The following is a 20,511-nucleotide window of genomic DNA, read 5'->3' as shown; positions in this document are numbered from 1 at the left end:
GACTCCTACTCTTTCTTCTTCGTGAAGGAGTCTTCTTGTACTCCACCATGGCATTCCTGTCTCCCCTGGAATTTCTTCGTGAAAGTCTAGAGTCCTCAGGATGCTCTCAAATCTGTTCTAGCTCTCAAATCTCATGTTCCCGTCTCTTGATCAAATGAGCGTATTCCTCAATTTCTGATATTTTTTTATCGAGGATATCTTTACTATTGTGTACGCTTCTTGAGTGTGCAACTGACTCCCCTTCTCGGTGGGATTTAGTCCTCTATGTGGACCCTGTGGTCGTCTTGCCCTCCCTATTCTTGGAGCTATCTAGCACAGTCAGGGGTTACCTTTGCTCGTCGCCTTTTTCCCATGTCTGCCTTCAGGCTTTCTCGAAGCCCCTGGAGGGGACTTATCTCCTCCCCCTTCCAGTAGGTTCTTTGGGTCGAGCGGCGTCAATGGATCTCCTTCCACCATGGTCGTTATTCAAAGGGAACTCTTTCGTTTCTCACAGACGGCGCCAATTGTAGGTGGACAAAAACGAACAGTGCTTAGAACGGCTCAAGATCGTAACGGCTTCTTGTGGTTCTTGAGTGGAACCCTAGTTCGTCGTCGGAACCTTAATATGCAAAATAGATAAGGGATGAGCGCACATTTGCCTCTCGTGGCAAAGGCCCTCCGCACTACAACAAAACATGCTTTTAATAGCATGCAAAAAATGCTATAGTAGGTAATAGATAGCGTTCCGAAGAACGCCTTATTAGCCCATGCAATTAAAAGTCTTAACTTTCTATAGCGTTCATTGCCTGCTGTTAAAAACTTTCTATAGCGTTCATTGCCCACTGTTAAAAAACTTTCTATAGCATCCATTGTCCGCTGTTGTATTTTGTACCTTTGATAGCGTTTTTTGCCTATTATCTTATTTCTTTTTACAACATGCAATGAATGCTATTAAAAAGTAAACAATAGCTTTTTCTGAACGTTATCTTAGCCAATTTTAGCTTCTTCTTTTTTTTATTTAAATGCTACAAATGCCAATATACTAGCATTTTCATACAGAAAATCTGCATTCCATTCAACACCAAAGTACATCCAAACGCGATACAATTTCAATGTAAGATAAATAATTCAACCAAAGATTCATCACAATAGCTTGAAGAATAATTTTCCATCACAAACTACATTTAAGAGTCAGACTAATTACACTATAAAAAAACACTAATGTAATCTCTCTTTCCAGAAAATGTAATCCTAAACTAGGCAACCATCTCATTCAAGTACCCCAATTCTTCACCCATGCAGATGTTCTTTATTTGAAGCTTACTTTTTTGCCAAGTTTATACCCTTTTGCTCCCAATGTCGGACACATAACCTGTAAATATAGAACTATTCAAAGTAACCCAATAGATATAGTAAAAATTATTAACGAGAAAAACAACTTTAAAGCAACATAATGTTTGCAGTTAGAAAAAGAAGAATATGATGGATAATTGTCAGCAAGAACCAAGAACAATCTCAAAAGCAACCATACCATGACAAATTGGTGAACGACATATACCAATCCGTTCGCGATTGTGGAACATAACTATTCATGTGAGAAAACTATGTAAAAAGCTGGAACTTCAACCACACGTATTTAACTACCAGCCGAGCCACTTAGCTATTCAAACACATACATTATTGATCAATGGTGGCAGACAATGAGCATGGTGCTCTTGCAAAAGATAAATGACACCGGTATCACTAATCATCCCCATTAACCAAATGGATTAGAGTTTTGTGCGAGTGTCGACATACACACAGTGGGCGAGAGCAGTTCACATTAACCTATTGGGATATAGTCATTCACTATCATCAATGTATCCACATTACACCAGTACCCTCTAAGTTGCATTTGAACTACCAATTTATCAAGGAATTTTCTTATCAATTAAGATTTAGCAGAAAAATGGAAAGTGGATGAACTTATGACAAAACAAAGAAAAGGGATAATAGCTAGGTATAATAATAGTAGAGCATTCATAGGAATCTCCACTAAACCACTCATAACTCAAAGCTATCAAAAGTATAATTTGTTCATTTTGTTGTAGTGTTTAATAAACTAGCAAGAACCAGCAAAATATATGGTAGAGAAAGACATTGAAAGAACAAGGGAAAGAAAGGTAAAAGAGACTGGCGCCCAAAATTTGGTTGAACGCTATGGGAGAAAGAGTTTTTCTTCTACTTATCCCCGTGTCTCTTTACAATTTTAGCACACTTCAGTAACAACTAAGGCTATGTGAGCTAAGAAAATTGGCCCACACATGATTGATGGCTAGTATAGTTTTTGCACCAATTTCTTTTGGTGTTATTGCAGCAGTGAAAAATATAGAATAGCAAGTGTCCCGCCTAAGTCTTATTTGTGTCCCAAAGCCTAGTGGATTTTTTCACTTGTGTACGTAATTATATACCTTTATGAGTGTTAATTAATCTCCCTAGAACTAGATTCTAAGTGTCTGTTTCTCAACACATGCTCTATGATCCAATGTCCCAAATTGATCAGTACAAGACTTGGATAGGGGGGAAGAGGGAAGGAACTTGGTTATACATCTATATACGCAAAAAGACATCAAAGTGAGTGCAGAAATCAAGAACAGTACTAAGACTTGGTTACACACACTAATTATACAAATCTAAAGCATATGTACAAAGAGCGAGACAGGAGAGGGATTGAGGTTGTCAGCAAATTAAGAAACTTGCTCTTCCTACCAATTACACAAACTTTGGCATTGTTAGACTACGATTGTCAAACAGTGAGGAGTTGCAACTTTGTACAAGCTTGCTCTTCCTACTTTCTCCCCAATCCAGTTGATTAGCAAATTAAGAATTCTTGGCATGGTTCCTATGTAGATCTAGCTAAAAGCCCAAATCAGGTTCCTATTACAAAAAAGGAAAATATGATTTAACAGAGAACGTGATAAAGTATAATCACAGTTATCATATAGTCCACTTGAAGAGAGATTGAAAGAAACAAAAAAGAGGTGAAAATAGAGAAGAAAACAAGAAAAGGAACATTAGGGTGTAGCCGACAACTTCAGAGAATATACCTCCTCATTATTTCAGTAACTTCTCCTTGTGTAGAGAATTCACCAAGTAGTTTCTATTCCGGCAATTAGAAACCTAAAAGCAAGATTCACTCAGATGCAAGAATATTAAATTATCCCTCCATTGCAAATGCTAAAATATATAATTGTTTACCGAGGGACAAACAAAGGGTGTAGCTGGTGTTTCTTCATTGTTGCCAGATTGTGAACCTAAAATGTTCAAAAAATTAAAAACAAACAAACAAAACATTAGTCTAAGTAGTCCGCATAAAACACATAAATAAAAAAAGGAGCCATGGCCTTGCAATCTTTTGAGCAACATGTGTGTACAAACAAAAGTAAGCAGCCAAGTTATCTGCAGGGAACAAATGTAGCAATACATATGTTTAAGCTTATACAAAGTTACAACTGTTGATAACTTTGTGTAGTTTAGGCAACCTTAGTATAATGGAGTTTCTACATCTTCTAATGATTTTCCGAACTACTCGTCTCTCCTTTCTTGAAGTGGTTCAACATGCTCTCTTCCTGATATGAAGTGGTTCAATTGTTCTCCGTTCAAACTAAAATGCAAAGTGAACACTAGTTTAGTGGGCACAGCAATATCATTCATTACATACAAAAGACAAAATTTTCTTGCATAGCAGTATCCGTATCCTATCGTATTTCTGTCTTGTATCGGCATCCAAGCTTCAGAGCAAGCCACTTATTGCTGGAAATCCCAGAAATGCAGCAGAAGATAATTTTGCTTCCTATTTTGTTTATAAAGATCTCCAATTTCACTAATGAATCTAGTGTTGAAGTGGATACTACCAGTGAAAGAAGTGGATACAACTCTTGGTTGAGGTGTGACTATTCGTGAGTTGCCCCAACCAGGGGGACCATTGTGGGCAGATACATGGATTTAAACTAATCTAGTTTCTACTTATTGAACATTGCTATCTCGAACTCTTTCGGCTTTGGCTGACACAACTCAGCAGTTGTTTTTGCTACCTTTGCACCATAAGAGGGGAAAGAGAGGGAAAGAGCACAGTTTGCACATCAAACGGCTGAGAGTAATTTCAGTGGGAGGCTCAAAAAATCTTCTTGGTCCCTAATATCGGCCGAGAGAGACTGACTTGATGAGAGGTGAGGCCAACTGCCCCACAAAGAAGACTAATCTCAACAATGAAAACAAAATAGTATATAGTGAAAAAAAAAACAATTGCACTGTTAGGCTTTGGGATTTCATCTTCCTTTTGGGGTGTTTTTGTTGGTTAGTGACAACATGGACCACAATGGTTAAGATAATGGTATTATTCGACAAATATGTAGCCAGTAACTAACATTGAATGCTCTAAAACATTGCATTTCAGTAGTTCATCTCAATATCAAGCAAACTAACCCATTTTCAGCATTTAACGTCAAACTCCGAGACTTAAGTCTATAGTTCTAGCTCTCTTTACAATTTTAGCAGTCAGCTCATTTCAGTTCAGCAACTATGGTATATTAAGCAACAAATATCATATTCCAGCTCTTTATCTTAACAAAAATACTATTTTCCAGCACTCAATAGCAAATTCACTTCCTACATGTAATTCATAATTCAGGATTGCAGTATCAGCACACCACAACAACAAATATGAGTTGAATAAATTTGACTTAGTCTATTGAGGTCAGAGTATCCAACCTTGACATAAACAAATGAAAAAAAAAAAAAAAAAACCCGAAGTCTATCCTTCCTATACACCTCAATCACCCACAAAGTTGCATAAATCTAATTTTTCAACATAACCATGCAAACATAAAACTCCAATGAACCTCGTTCTTGACACTACATTTGCGATTGTAACTATTTTCAGGTCTTTCATGAAGAACGTTAGACCGGGCCAACAAAAACTTCGCGTAAAGAATGCAAATCTACAGTAATGAATGTCAGAATAAAGAATGCAATTTTGTACAAGGCTCCTACCTATAAAGAGTAATAGTATTAGAGACCTAGTAGGTAGGACACGTTAGCCCTACTTTTTCTTCATATGGAGATGCTGAACCAAACCCCAAACTAGTATAGGCTAATATTTGAAGTTTGCATAATGACAATTTGCATCGCTAAATTATTTCACAAATGTAATCTTAAATAATGCTACTAACCTCCCTACAACTAAATTCAAAGTGCTCGTTTCTCAACACATGTCCACTACAACTCAATATCCCAAATTGATCTGTTCTAGACTTGCATAGGTGGGAAAGAGGAAGGGAACATCAAGGTCCATCACCAAAGGCAACTTACATGATGGTGGAGAGGTCACAGTGTTATTCAGCAAGGTGGGGAAAAAGAGTTCTCTACAAGAATGAAATCCATTTAATTGATTGACCCACTAAGCTTCGGTCTTTTTTGGATTATACAACTAAAATTAAGAGCACAAAGGTATGCCACATTTGGGAAGAACACAGGACTATATCCACTAAAAGACAGCCATTTTCTTCTATTTACGCAATTATTGATTGGTGGGTCTCTCGTAAAGGATTCATGAGATCTTATTAGAGATACAAACTGTGAGCAAAAACAATCTCTACTGATTTTGGTTCTGGATTTTGATGATAGTATAAAGTGCTCTGGTTCAACAATGGCGTTAATCTTTGTTGTAGTGCCGCCGTCTGATTCCGTCAATTTATAACGGATGGAGCTAACGAAAGGCGTTAATCTTTTTTTTTTCCCCCCCTTTTTACTTCCAAAAATTAGAGTTTAAATTACAGTTAAAAAGGTGGTATCCACTTATTGCTTATTATCTATACAGCCAAACTTACCTGAAAACTTGATAAAAAGTAAAACTAGCATATTAGATAACACACTCTTTGGCAAGTTTGGTACTCGTTCCCAATTGAGCATACCTACTAGGTGTCATTTATCTAAAGTTCACAAAGTTACGATTTTACAAGTGCACAAATTCTAGCTGATTATTTCGCCTCTCACTACTAAACTTCTTATTTGCTGGACATCAAAGTGGCATAAAAGAAGGGCTGATAAAAGTTTATATTCTGAGAATTAGACTCTCTAACATCTATTTAACCTTTTTGGCTCAATAGGTAGGATAATCAACCTATAGGGCAAGAAAAAATGGGAATGCAAAGCAATTTTTTAACTATGTTAGTCGCTAGATGGTCATTCTTCAGAAAATTTACTAATTTGTTATAGAGTGAGAGAATCCATTATATAGCCCGAAATATGAATCAATAAGAAAAAGCACCAAATAAGGAACCAATGAGATAAAGCCCCAATTACTTATCAAAAACCAAAACTTAAATCCCCAATTATCACCGCCATTCCTGAGGATACAAGACATAGTAGCTATCAGCAGCTCCTTTCACTCACACTAATTCTACTCATAGGAACATCGAGGTTATATAAACAAGAAAGAAAATCATAATAAACAGATACAACAGCGTAGTATACCTGCCGGCTCTCATGATTTCCTCTTAGAATAGTAATTCGTTGGGGATAGCACACTTTCAGGCCCACTAGAAGCTGAACACATGAACTGATCAAATATCAAAACAGTTACACCACATTAAACAGCAGGATGCAAATTCAATTGAAAAAGTTTCCTAAGTAACTCTCACTCAGAAACATAGAGATCATTATTTGTTCTTATCTGTAATGCAGCCTATTAATTTCCCAGGTCGGGCAGTAAGCCTATCACAATTGCTATCCTCACGATATGTAGGAAAAGAAAGAATCATGCACTTACCGTTACGGTTTCAACTGAATAATAGCCACGATACGACCATATGAAGGGACAATAAGAAAGCATTACCTAAGACCCTTACTACTCAAAACATACCATATAAGAGTAAAGAAAATGCTTGATCAAGTGTTTATGCAATTATACTAAACTTGTTCATAAAAGCTTGATCAAAAGCAAATGAAGTAAATGAGGATGTGAGATAGCCACACGTACTTTTTATCATTTCTCAAATTTTCTCCTCAAGAGCAAAGAATGCGGCTGTCTCATATCCTCATAATGTTGGGCCTAACATGCATCCTCTTGAGTTACAATGGAGATAGAATTAGCGCCATTTTCAAAATTTCCAAGCTTAATTAAACCACTCAAAGATTAAGCATTATCAAAAGTATCTATGTTGAAACATATATGGCAACAGAGTGCTTGTACAAGAATAATACCTTCCCTCCAATTCGAAAAAGCTCAGCAAGATCATGGAATTGCCCATGAATATCACCAATATTTGGTACAGGGGTTTTGACGGGCTACATGGAGAAGGGAAAAATAAAAAACTACTTAGAATGGACATAAAGTGAGCCCGTATGTAAACTCACATGTTATAGACCATTAAAATGCAGATGCAGACACCAAAACAAAGCCCCCCTAACCTGCCCCCCTCAAACCCCAAAAGTAAAACAGAGAAAATGGGAGATACAAAGAATAATTGAAGCGAACCCCACTAACCTGCCTTAAACTATTTTTGAAGCTATTTTCGAAATCAAGGGTTTCACTATTTTTGAAGCTTGGCTTTTGAAACTCGATCCCTATTGAGTTGATTTGAAGGCTGTTGGACTTGATTCGAGCCTATTCGCGTCCTAATCTTCTTGTTTTCAGTACGAAATCAAGTGGGTCACATAGTTTAAACCCTAGATATAGTCCTACCAGGTTTTTCGAGATCTAATCTGCTCGTGACAAGGGTTTTCGAAAGTAGATCTACTCCTACCGCACAGTAGGGTGTGAGACCTGTTTGGACAAGATTTTTGCAAAATAAAGAAGGAACAAACCTTTGAGTGGAACGTAGAACGAAATCAGGACGAAGTCCTGATTGGGCGGCCCTTCTGGATGTGCTTCATGAGGTCGGTCGAGAATCCCGCTATCTTGTTGCGGAGGAGCTTCGACGGGATAGTGGCCACTTCCTCGAGGATCTTTTTGGGGGCTTGATATATATCCGCAAGGTCGGCTACGCTGGGGTCTTCCGACTTCATTGCGGAGAGAGAGAGAGAGAGAGAGAGAGAGAGAGAGAGAGAGAGAGAGAGAGAGAGAGAGAGAGAGAGACAAAAAGAGTCTTGAAACGAGAAGATGCAGAGTGGGGAAGAGGAATGGAGAGAGAGGAGTGGGTCGGATAAATTGGGTGGAAGCGGATAAAAAAAAAATTGGGTGGAACGCTATAATATAATTAATGAAACGCTGTAGTTTCACTTCGGCTTCTCTCCGTGTCTTTCAAGAGCAAGAACGCTATTATTGTCCCTCTACAATAGCATTTATAAAAAAACGCTGTTAAATTATGCTATGAAAACCTCTATTTGTTGTAGTGCTGATGCCTAAGTTAGTATAACGTACTTTAGAAACCCTAATTATCCGTAGGAATATAATAATGCAAGGTATTGCGTACCTTTTACCTCTAAGTTAACCTTGTTTATACAGGCATACGTATGCTTGCTGCCGAAGCATCCTTGTTGCCTTAGGTTTCCTATCACGTATTGGAAATCTAGGAGCCTCTGGATTCTCGTTCCCTTATCTATTTATTGCCCTAGTCCTTTCAGGAATCCTTTCCATAACTGGGCGAACATTCCATTCCCGTTGGATATCTTTCCTAGATCCTACATTCTCAAGATCTTATTCCCTGCGGGGTACTACTGTCCTGGAACCTTCTAGAATTTTCCTACATCCTTATCACTTAAAGCTATATTTCTTTAGAGTTCTTCCTTTGTTCGACCATCCTTTTGCCGAACAGACTACCTGAACCAGTGACTTCACACGTCACTGAATCTCTATCAATGACTTGGATTACTGACTTCTCATGTCTTTGGTCCCTTTGCCGAACACCGCCCTCATTGGTAGTACAGCCTGTGCAGTCACCCCAATCTGAACCTCCGAATAATCTTTAAGTTTCCCCGATGATGAAATAAGGATAAATATACCTTCAAGGCTTGGATTGTTGCTCCTTTGTTACTCCTTCTCTACACCTCAAGAAAATCCCTTCCAAATCATATAAGGTGGCCCCCGGTTCAATTGCAAAGTGAAAGATGCGTTTGCTTGGTCAAAAATAACTTTTTTCGTGACACACTGATGGTAAAATGGTCACACATGTCAATATATAAAACTTCTTGGAGTGAAACCAATTGGGTTAGAAAGAGGATTTGACAAACTTTCCAACGCTTTGAACCACGCCCAAATTCGAGTTTGAGAGTGTCCGGAGTGTCCCCGCGAAATTCAGTGTGTTGCGCTGTCTCGAAAAACCTCACGGCATTTCAGAAAAATTAAAAATCACTCCACCGCACGACCTTCAGGAGGAGCGTCTGACAGATTCCCATGCGCGTCAGCAGATTGGCCAGAGCACATTTTGTACATTTTTTTTCCTTTGGGTGCACTCCAAGCATATTTTTGCCTATAAATACACCCTCTCTAGTTGAGAAGCACCCCTCAACTCCAGATAAAGTTACTTTGGCATTTTTTTGGCCTCTCACTCTCTCTCTCTCTACATCAACCCACAAGCTGGACTATTACAAAATCAGTCTCAAACTGATTTTTCTTCTTACTCTCTCTACAAAAACTCATTCAAATCTCCCTAATCTTAGAAACCCAACTAATCTTATGAGCTTTCAGTCCGAATCAACCTCCACTCCTCCATCTTAAAGCACATCCAAATTTCGATCAAAAGGTATAAACAAATTCCTTGGGCCAAACCACGTTTAGCTTTGAGGGGAGCCTATCAAGGCCCTCTCGGTCTTTCTATACCGATTTTGGGTCTCAAACGAGCTTTATATTCAAAAAGCACAAAAAACAGTTTATGCACTGGATACACTACATCGTGCGGCGTTTTGGAATATCGCACGACGTAGTGTATTACACCGTGCATTATTTTATTTCTTGTACATATTCTTTCTTATGTTATTCTGTTTAGTCTTTTTATTACTTTCTGTGCGGGTACATTTCAAAATCAAGTTTCATATTAAAAGTTTTTTTTTTACTTTATTAAATCTTTTAACATTTCAAAAATCTTTTAACATTGTTTTATATGATAAGATGAACAAAAAGGTTTCGTAAATCACTTTTCAGAGATTCAAAAAATACAAAAAATTATTTTGCGGACCTATGTTTGTTTTGTTATGTAAAAGCGAACTGATTCTGGAAAGCGTTGACAGATACAACGCATGGTGGTTTAGTCGCACCGTGCGATGTATCCGGTCCGTCACGCGGTATTCTATATGATATTGGCAGACTGCTATAATGTTGTTATTTCATTTTCTGTATATTGCTCATTCATTTCATACTGTACAGTTCGCACCACAAGCACGTCAATGTATTATATTAAACCCCATGTCCCTTTCCCGTACATGTTTTAATTAAAGTTAAGTTTTTCAAACGATTTTAAATCTCCCATTAAAAATATTCAGTCGAGACCAGTTTTTACCGGGCGAGTGGGGTGTTTTTCAATAAAACCTTTCCCGTTTGTAACGTGGCTCCCGAACCCAAAATCTCAACGTTTTCGCTAGATCAAAAGCCTTTTTCTCTCAAACAAACTCTCGGTTTCTCGAATCATCCATCTCAAAAATCCGGGTGGCGACTCTTCAGGCACGCCGGTCGGGAAGCCTACAGTGGCGACTCTGTTGGGGACTTTTATTCAATACTTTACTTATACTTTTTAAAAAAAAGGGAATAAAAAGTATTGAATAATCAAGAGGGCCAAGCTTGAAAGGCATTTTCTTTGGCGGATTTAAAATCGTTCAAAAAATTTAACTTTTTTTTCTTTTACACTCTGCACAGCACAAGTCTCGCCAGAGTGTTCCGGCAATCTTGCCCGGTTTATTGGTGACAAACTCTCCTCGGATGCCTTGCAACCCTCGACCATGATGAGCCATCGTACTGCTTGACCATTATCTTGCAATACACTTGACAATGAGAAGTACATATTGGCTCTAGTCCGGGGAACCCTATTGAGACCCAAACCGGCCTTTGCACTTGTACATAATCGTAGGACCTTCCAAACTAGGACAGGGACCCTTTTACTTTTACTATGTGCCATATCCTGCTTACGTGCTCATCTTATATTGTCATGCCTCATGGACATCACACATTCATCACGCACTCAAGCAAGCTAGAGGTCAGGTCCCCGCAAACTAGTAGGCTAATCTGCCTTTTAGAATAATTCTAGGTTCCATGGTCTTTAAAAGGTTGCTAACACCCGATGAAGAGTCATGCCCATGGGACGCACGTTACTTAATACTAATTAGTCCTTAAAATGATGCATTTGGGAGAAATCAATTCTTACTAAGTCTTCAATGCATCTTTCAATCAAAGGTTCAAAGAAAAAAAAATTGAAGGAATGACTAAAGTAATAATGTTGTGATATTTACACCGTCTAGGCTAATAGCGCCACGTCACTCACGCCACCTGGTCATAATACCGCGTCATTTTTACCACGTCATTTCAAAAACGGAAACTAAACCTTTGAAAAAAACAAAAACAAATGAAGACTTAGTTTGTTTTGACATTTCTTAATCTTCGTTGTTTATAAAGGATACATTGTCAAAAGAAACTCTGAGGATCGAGGCAACTTTTTAAAAAAAAAACCATTTTCTGTGAGTCTAGGAGACTTAAAATCTATGGAGTTTGAGATACCTCCAGTGTTCGCCGTGCCCAAACGGCCCCTCTGGTCTGAATCTAGCCTTTGGATGTGCTTGTATCTAGGTTTTGGCAACCTCATTGGTTTGTCTCGGATGGTCAAGATAAGGAGATTGACTCTAGTTCCGAAGCATTCGGAATTTAACCTGTCTGACACGACTTACCCGTGGCTGCTGAAACCCTTGGTATAGTCATATCCTAAGTGAGATTTGGAGCTGAGGTAGGTCTTAGGATGTAGACGACGCCGATGACATTGCATGGACATGATTCTTGGGCAGAATTTGTGCCGCCTTTTTGCTTTACTGTCAGTTCTGAAACATTTGAAGGACTTCACCCAATTGGAACCGTCCAGCTCAAAGGTGGGTTTGCAAAGAGAAGCTCGGTCACCAGTGGTGATATCGAAAATGGTGGGTCAAAGGAATGAAATAGAGGAAATTAGGCAGACCATGGTTAACTTAGAGGATCAACTCAGGCAGTCAATTACGAACATAGATGGTCAGCTCAAGTCAGTCGTCACTGATGTCCAAAGGAACATGACCATGTTGTTCAAATCAATGCAAGAAATCAGTGACCGCCTATCAGCCAAATCTACTTCAAGTCCAAAATCATCGCTTGCCGAAGATGCGCCCGTCGCTGACCTCCAAGTGGCACACTTGATTGCCAAAATTAGCAAACTCGAGGAATCTATCCTCAAAACAGAAAGGATAGGGAGGAGTAAAATAGACATGGGTCGTTTAAGTCTGTTTCCCAATGCAAAACTACCTGAGAAGTTCAAAGGGATGGATTTTGCCAAATTCGATGGGACTACTGATCCAAAGGCCCACTTTCTAGGGTATGTTGGGTCCCTCTCCATGCGAGGGGTCGAAAAAGATGCCATGACTCACTTGTTCCACGAGTCACTTACTAGTCCAGCTCTACAAAGGTTCCTTTCCTTGGAACCCTCGAAGAAAAAGACGTGGGAGGACATTGGAATGACTTTCATGTCCGAATACGACTTCAACATTGAGCTGAAAATGACCACTCGAGAACTTGAGAACACCAAAATGGGCAAAAATGAGAGTTTCGCTAACTATGTAAAATGGTGGAGAGCCAAGGCTGTCCAAATGCATAATAAGCCAGACCTAAAAGAGCAGATACATATCATCACTAAAAACCTGCCCAGTGCCTTTGCCCCCTACATGGTTTTGTCTCAATCGTCTCCCGATTTCAAGACCTTCTACGATTCTGGATTGGCTGTTGAAGAAGCCCTTAGGGATGGTACCCTCGAGAAGAAAGAACCCGTCTTAAAAGGTAATGGACTCCATCCCGACAATGACGAAGTCCTTTTCGGAAACAGCAATACCTTCCACGTTGGGAACTCCTCAAATGCCAAACCCCTCGAAATAAACCAGATAGCTGATAAACCAACTCACACCTTCACCCATTTCAGCACACCCCTATCCACACTCTATGAACAGGTCCTCAAAGCTGATCTCATCAAGCCATTCCTTCCAACCCCTCTACCTCAAAATCTTTCAGCCTACCACGACCCAAATGCCTTCTGTGCCTTTCACCAAATGCCCGGCCATATTACCGATAAGTGTCACCGTCTCCGTCATAAAATTTAAGACCTTATCGATAACGAAATCATCCTTTCACTACCAAAAGAATCAAGCACCTTGTCAAACCACAACATTAACTACATCATCACTAGCCTATATTTGACCCCACTCATTATATCATCCCTGCTCACCTACCCAAACCAATTGTACCCATTCCCGATGAATCCAGTATTTTAGTAATGGAATTGGAACCAACAACGGAGCAAACAAAACTTAAAGAGTTGAGAAAGGCTGTGGAGGAAATGAGCCAAAAAATGGATACGCAAATGATCCAAATAGGGGCTTTAACATAAAAGATGGATAGTCTCCTCGCCTTCATAGTCTCGGATCCAAATCTAAAGCGAAATGCTAAGGAAGACATAGATGAAAGGTGTTCACCCCCAAAGATGAAGCTCTCCGAAATGTTCAAGGGCCTAGCCGAAGCAAGTGAGGCCTGCAACACAAGCAAATATTCCGTTAGGGGCACCCCCGATACCACAATGAGCCTTCAACTTAATGGCAGCACCAAATCGAGAATCTCATCCTGCTTCTCCGCACCCCAATCCTTGGTTTATGGGGAGCTCTTCAAAGCTGGTCTCATCAAGCCCCTCCCTCTAGCTCCTTTACCTCAAAAGCTCTCAGCATCCCATAACTCAGATACCTTCTGCATCTTCCATAAAATGCCCGGCCATAACACAAACGACTACATCCGCCTTCGCCATGCTATCCAAGACCTCATTGACAACAAGGTCATTAAGGCACCTCATCAACCAAAGTCAAACCCCGTGCTCAAGCGCAATTCTTGCATCAACGCCGCCTTTTTCAGCAAAGAGGAGTAAAATGTCAAGAGCCATGCAACTGTCCGACTTTCCATGAGTTTTGAAAATCTTCAAAGTTTCGAGTCAAGTTTTCATTCTTGTTGTGTCAGTCTATACTTCGAATCTTTCATGCTTTCACTTTTGTGTCTATATGTCAACAAAAAAAATCAAAACAAAGAGTCAGTTTTGTAATCTTGAACTAAGTTGTGACCTGATTCCTTTACGGGATACATAGGCAGCCTCACCTTGAGGCCCGGTCACGAGCATTCGAGTCAATCCCAAGGTTCGGTCATAGTCTTCCGAGTCAACCCCAGCTGGTTTGGCCGTTGTCTTTCAAGTGTCGTGTATTTGTGTCAAAATCGTCATAATAAACTCATGTTTTTGTAATTATCCTCGGCTCAACTCGGAATTGTTTTCCGCCATCACTTGGGAATCATAATAATCACTTCAAACATGAGATGATTTTTGATTGATCCTTCACCCCATGCAAGAAGAACAATTTCAAGGGACCGCTCCCCGACGCCATTCCAATAAACAATGCCTTAACTCTGTAGTAAAAAAAAAAGAAGAAGCTCGCTAGGTCAAGATCTCATAATCTGACCTAGGCAAAAGTTAGAGCATGCAAATAAAAGCCTCTCAATGAGCATCTCGGATTCAGTTGTTAGGTTGTGCAATCTAAAATGAAGAAAGGCCATCATTTCTTTCGTCCTACGCATAAAGATATATCCTTTGATAGCCTCTTTGAGCTACAATCAAATTCTTTGAAAAAGAACCCAGCTAGCCAACTTTCCCCCGCATTGGGGTGAAATGAAAATAAAAGTGCCAAAAGAAATATTGAAATTCAAAGTATTAAAAGGGTGAAAGTGCTAAACACATTGAGATTCAAAGCATCAACATAATGAAAGTGCCAAACACACTAAAAGGCATTGAAGGCATGAGAAAGCAAATGAAAAATGAAAAGAAGGCACCTACAATTCAAAGATAGCTGCTAGCTTTGAAAACCCAAAAGAAAGTGAATTTTTTTTAGCCTAATATCATTTCTTTGTCAAGCCCAAACCATGGCCCACGTTACAACCCAAAAAGTCCTTTCGGATTAGAAAGCACAACTTGATAGCAAAAATCTTAGGTGTTACGTTAAAGGGCATCAATCATCAAGGCATTGTGTGAAACTTGCATCAATCAAAGCAAAAATCCAAATGGGGACATGGATCATCATTAGCAACTTGGTTCGTGATAAAAACTCTCGTGTTTTGATCAATTGGTGGAGTAAAATAAATTTCGAAGGGAAAAATCACAAAAACTTGGTTTGTCGTGAGTTATGGGACATGAATCATGTTTTCTTCAAAGAGTCAAACTCTCCGCCTAATCAGAAGCACTACTCGAAAGTTGCTTCATTCATAAATGGTATTTCCCTCCTTCCATATTTGAGTCAACATAGTCTTGTCAAATTGCACTCCCTTTGGTAAAAGGTCGAACCAGTCATCTTAGTCTAGTCAATCCTAAACTCGTGAAAGTCACCCCTAAGAGAAGCTCGTTAGGCTATAATCATAGCCTAGGTTACGCTTGGTCAACTGCTTGTCAAAACCATCAGGACTGGGAGTTGTTACTTATTGAGGTACATCGGCTCAATGCCGTCTACCAAGGAAAGAAAATCCAAGACTCAAACCACGGCCAAAGGCAAACCCCAACTCAAATCTGACACGGAATCCAACCCAAATTCGAAGCTCCTGAGAATACCGGTCCACTGGCCAAAGACACTAAAGCAAATAGGGTGCTCAGACACGTCTTCTGTTTTTCAAGGAATGTCATCATCATTGTCATTCGGTGTCATAGGTGAGTCTCGAATGATTATTCAAGAGTCAATTCCAAGATCACTCCATGGTCTTTTAAGCCTGTAGTTTCTCTCAAGCTATGGTCTAACCGATCTAGAAGCCTTTTAGTCTCTCGAGCTGTGATTCATCTTCCGGGACTACACTCTGTCTAGCACTTCGTCTTCCGGGACTTGCACTCTGTCTAGCACTTCGTCCTCCGGGACTCACACTCTGTATGCGCTTCATCCTCTGGGACTGCACTTTGTCCTCTGGGACTGCACTTCGTCTCACACTTTGTCCTCCAGAACCGCACTCTATCTGCACTTCGTCCTCTGGGACTGCACTTTGTCTCGCACTTTGTCCTCAGGGACTCGCACTTTATCTGTACTTCATCATCTAGGACTCACTTTTGTTATACTTGCATTGATTTTACATGATCACATAACATTCCATGACATATCAACTTGCATCATCATTCATGTATTGTCTCAATCAAATGTCAAATTTAGGCTCTTCAGGTTCAAGCCACTCTTTCAAAATTCAAGCTATAAAAATTCAAGTCTCTTCCAAAATTCAAACGTTTCAAAATTCAAGTTATTCAAACTCAAGTCTCCTTCAAAATTTAAGCTTTTCAAAATTCAAGCTTCTTTCAAAATTCAAGCTATTCAAATTCAAGTCTCTTCCAAAATTCAAGCTTTTCAAAATTCAAGTTTCTTTCAAAATTCAAGCTATTCAAATTCATGTCTCTTCTAAAATTCAAACTTTTCAAAATTCAAATTCAAGTCTCTTTCGAAATTCAAACTATTCAAATTCAAGCTAAAGCTATTTTCAAAATTCAAAATTCAAGTCAATTTCAAAAAAATCAAGTCTCTTCGCCGTCTAAGCATTAAAATCTGTGCCTTGTTTAAAAGGCGCACTTTCATCCTCCGGGACCCATCACATTTTCATCCTCTGGGACTCGTCTCAAATTAAGTCCCCCGAGGACTCGTCTCAATTTTAAGTCTCCCGAGAACTCGTCTCAATTTTAAATCCCCCGAGGGCTCGTTTCAATTTTAAGTCCCCTGAGGACTCGTCTCAATTTTAAGTCCTCTGAAGACTTGTCTCAATTTTAGTTCCCCTGTGAGTCGTATCAAGAAATTTCATGGCACTCAAGCACTCAATCTTCTCAAGTTTACTATTTAATTCGTCCTTCAGGACTAGTTTTGCATGCATTGTCTCAATTAAACTACATTGGTCTGATCCCTACAATAGGGTATATAGGCAGCAGCATGAGCGTGACTACCTTTATTGCATTCTTGCATTTAACTTAAAGACTTTGGAGCGATGGATTGGAATGTCTAAATCTTTACCGTCACTTACACCAAGAAATGGTACCTAAGTTCTGTTAAAGAGGGACTACTATAGACACTCCAATCTGGACCTCTGAATTGATCTTTAAGTTTCCCCGATGATGAAATAAGGAAAAATTTACCTTTAAGGCTTGGGTTGTTGCTCCTTTGTTACTCCTTCTCTACACTTCAAGAAAACCCCTTCCCAATCATATAAGGTGGCCCCCGGTTCAATTGCAAAGAGAAAAATGCGTTTGCTTGGTCAAAAATAACTTTTTTCATGACACACTGATGGTAAAATGATCACACATGTCAATATATAAAACTTCTTTTAGTGAATTAAATTGGGTTAGAAAGAGGACTTGACAAGCTTTCCAACACTTTGAACCACACCCAAATCCGAGTTCGGGAGTGTCCGGAGCGCCCCCGCGAAATTTAGTGTGTTGTGTTGTCTCGAAAAACCGCATGGCATTTCAGAAAAATTCAAAAATCACTCCACCGCATGGCCTTCAGAAGGAGCGTCTAACAGATTGCCATGCGCGTTACCAGATTGGCCAGAGCACATTTTGCACGTTTTTTTCCTTTGGGTGCACTCTAAGCATATTTTGGCCTATAAATACAATCCTCCTCTAGTTGAGAAGCACCCCTTTAACTCCAGATAAAATTACTCTGGCATTTTTTTGGCCTCTCACTCTCTCTACATCAACCCACAAGCTAGGCTATTACAAAATCAGTCTCAAACTGATTTTTCTTCGTACTCTCTCTACAAAAACTCATTCAAATCTCCCCTAATCTTAGAAAACTAATAGTGGAAGCTTTCGGTCCGAATCAACCTCCACTCCTCCATCATCAAGCACATCCAACTTTCGATCAAAAGGAATAAACAAATTCCTTGGGCTAAATCACGTTTACCTTTGAGGGGAGCCGATCGAGGCCCTTCTCGGTCTTTTCATACCGAGTTTGGGTCTCAAACGAGCTTTATATTCAAAAAGCACAAAAAACAGTTTTTGCACTTGATACACTACATCGTGCGGTGTTTTGCAATATCGCACGGCGTAGTATATTACACCGTGCATTATTTTATTTTTTGTACATATTCTTTCTTATGCTATTCTATTTAGTCTCTTTATTACTTTTCTGTGCGGGTACATTTCAGAATCAAATTTCATGTTAAAAGTCTTCTTTTTTTTTTTTTTTACTTTATTAAATCTTTTAACATTGCTTTACATGATAAGATGAACAAAAAGGTCTCGTAAACCACTTTTCAGATATTCAAAAAATAAAAAAATTATTTTGCGGACCTATGTTTGTTTTGTCATGTAAAAGTGAACTGATTTTGGAAAGCGTTGACAGGTACACCGAACAGTGGTTTAGTCACACCGTGTGATGTATCCGGTCCATCGTGCGGTATTCTATATGATATTGGTAGACTGCTATAATGTTGTTATTTCATTTTCTGTACATTGCTCATTCATTTCATACTGTACAGTTCGCAGTACAAGCACGTCAATGTGTTATATTAAACCCCATGTCCCTTTCCCATACATGTTTTAATCAAAGTTAAGTTTTTCAAACGATATTAAATCCCCCATTAAAAATGTTGAGTAGAGCGGACTGCTTTTCAACAAAACTTTTTCTGTTTGTAACGTGGCTCCGGAATTCAAAATCTCAACGTTTTCACTTGATCAAAAGCCTTTTTCTCTCAAACAGACTCTTGATTTCTCGGATCATCTATCTCAAAAATCCGGGTGGCGACTCTTCGGGTATGCGGTCGGGAAGCCCACAACCTGTCTCATCTCCCACGGGCTCCTATATATCACATGTTCGGGCACTAATTGTGCTTGTTCGGGAATACCTCCCAACAATTAGATCACAGTTTATGAGAAACTGACATTAAAAAGAAAAAATAGTTATGTCACTATTTTAGAAAGTGAAATCATAAATATATTATATTACAGTTTTTTAGATGACTAACATTATTTATCTATTACAATCTTTTTAATTACGGTTTTTTCAACAACTGACATCTTTTAACTTTATTGTAGTAGTGATCGTCGCTCTACATCTGGTTTTTGTATTTTCTTGGGCCACAATCTTATTTCTTGGCCTGCTAAAAAGCAGCCTACTGTCTCCCAATCATCAATAGAGGCAAAGTATCGTGCCTTGGCTCATACCGTGGCTGAGTAAAGTTGGTTACAAATGTTGCTTTGAGATTTTTCCATTGTTCTGTCTTCTTTACCAATCCTCTGGTGTGATAATCTTGGTGCCTTGGCTTTGGCTTCAAACCCAGTCTTCCATGCACGGTCTAAGCACATTGCTATTGATTACCATTTCATTCGTGAAAAGGTTGCTGCATCTGTTTCTCGGTTTCATTATTTGAAAGACAAGCTAGTGGTTTGTTCCTTACCCACTAGCTTGAGGGGGAATGTTGGTGAAATAGAGACTGTGCCTCTACGGTTAGATCTGTCATAACCTGAATTTGTGACTAAGCCATCTTAGCAAAGGTTATTGAATGAAGGCAGTGAGTGTATTGTAGATCTACGTGTAGGGGATTAGAATTCTGTTAAAACAAAATTAGTTGCAAGTAGTTAGATGTAATCTGTATTTGGTTTAGTTGATGTATATAAGTGGTTACTCCACTTACAGAAAGTGTAATGAAAAATGAGTTTGTTTCTTGATCTTATCGTTTTATTCTTCAATTAATTTGCGTTGTTCTTGCATTTTCCTCTTTGATCGGTTAACTTGCATGTGGAGTTTTCCAGTTAGACTAACGTGAAGAACAGGTTCTTCGTGCTTCAATATTCTTCGTAGAACGACAAGTATGTCCTATTTACTTTCAAACATTCATATTAGTGTTTTGGGTTCAATTTCTAGATATGTTGCTTATATTCCCCATGTGCAGGTGGGGTTTTAGCTCCTTCAATTAGGATCATCATTCTCACAGGTGAGGTTTAGGGGGAGAACGTGGGTCACTAATTTGAGACTACAGTTTTGCATTGGAGTGTGTATATATATATATATATATATATATATATATATATATAGAGAGAGAGAGAGAGAGAGAGAGAGAGAGAGAGAGAGAGGCCGAAGCAGTCAAGTTGGAGATTTGCCCAAGTAAGTGGTTTGTTCCTCTTCATTCTTGTTCTCTTTTCATTCTTTTCCTTTTCTCTCGTTACAGTAGTTTATGGGCTTAACTAGAAAACAAAACTTGGGTTTATCGGTAGTGTAGATCAATGGAGTTAACAATTGGATAAATGGTTTTGTTTGAAGTTTTGCACAAGTTCTCTGGCGAGAACTATTTTCATTCCA

At 39.0% G+C, this 20,511-nt stretch overlaps 1 long non-coding RNA gene across 2 annotated transcripts; it reads right to left on the bottom strand.

The window, feature by feature from the left end:
• Positions 1-6,005: 6,005 nt before the first annotated feature.
• Positions 6,006-8,349, bottom strand: LOC131314191 (uncharacterized). 2 transcript variants are annotated; one of them, XR_009196327.1, is made up of 3 exons: positions 7,825-8,349; positions 7,222-7,305; positions 6,006-6,577 (listed from the first exon to the last, which is right to left on the bottom strand). It is a non-coding gene; the product is annotated as an uncharacterized LOC131314191 (long non-coding RNA). The 2 variants fall into 2 exon arrangements; XR_009196325.1 differs by having other exon boundaries at positions 6,006-6,564.
• Positions 8,350-20,511: the final 12,162 nt, after the last annotated feature.

This window comes from Rhododendron vialii, chromosome 2a, assembly GCF_030253575.1.
Source record: "Rhododendron vialii isolate Sample 1 chromosome 2a, ASM3025357v1".
NCBI classification, from domain to species: domain Eukaryota; kingdom Viridiplantae; phylum Streptophyta; class Magnoliopsida; order Ericales; family Ericaceae; genus Rhododendron; species Rhododendron vialii.
The sequence above is the reverse complement of the archived record's forward strand: the minus strand, read 5'-3'. Positions and strand labels throughout refer to the sequence as shown.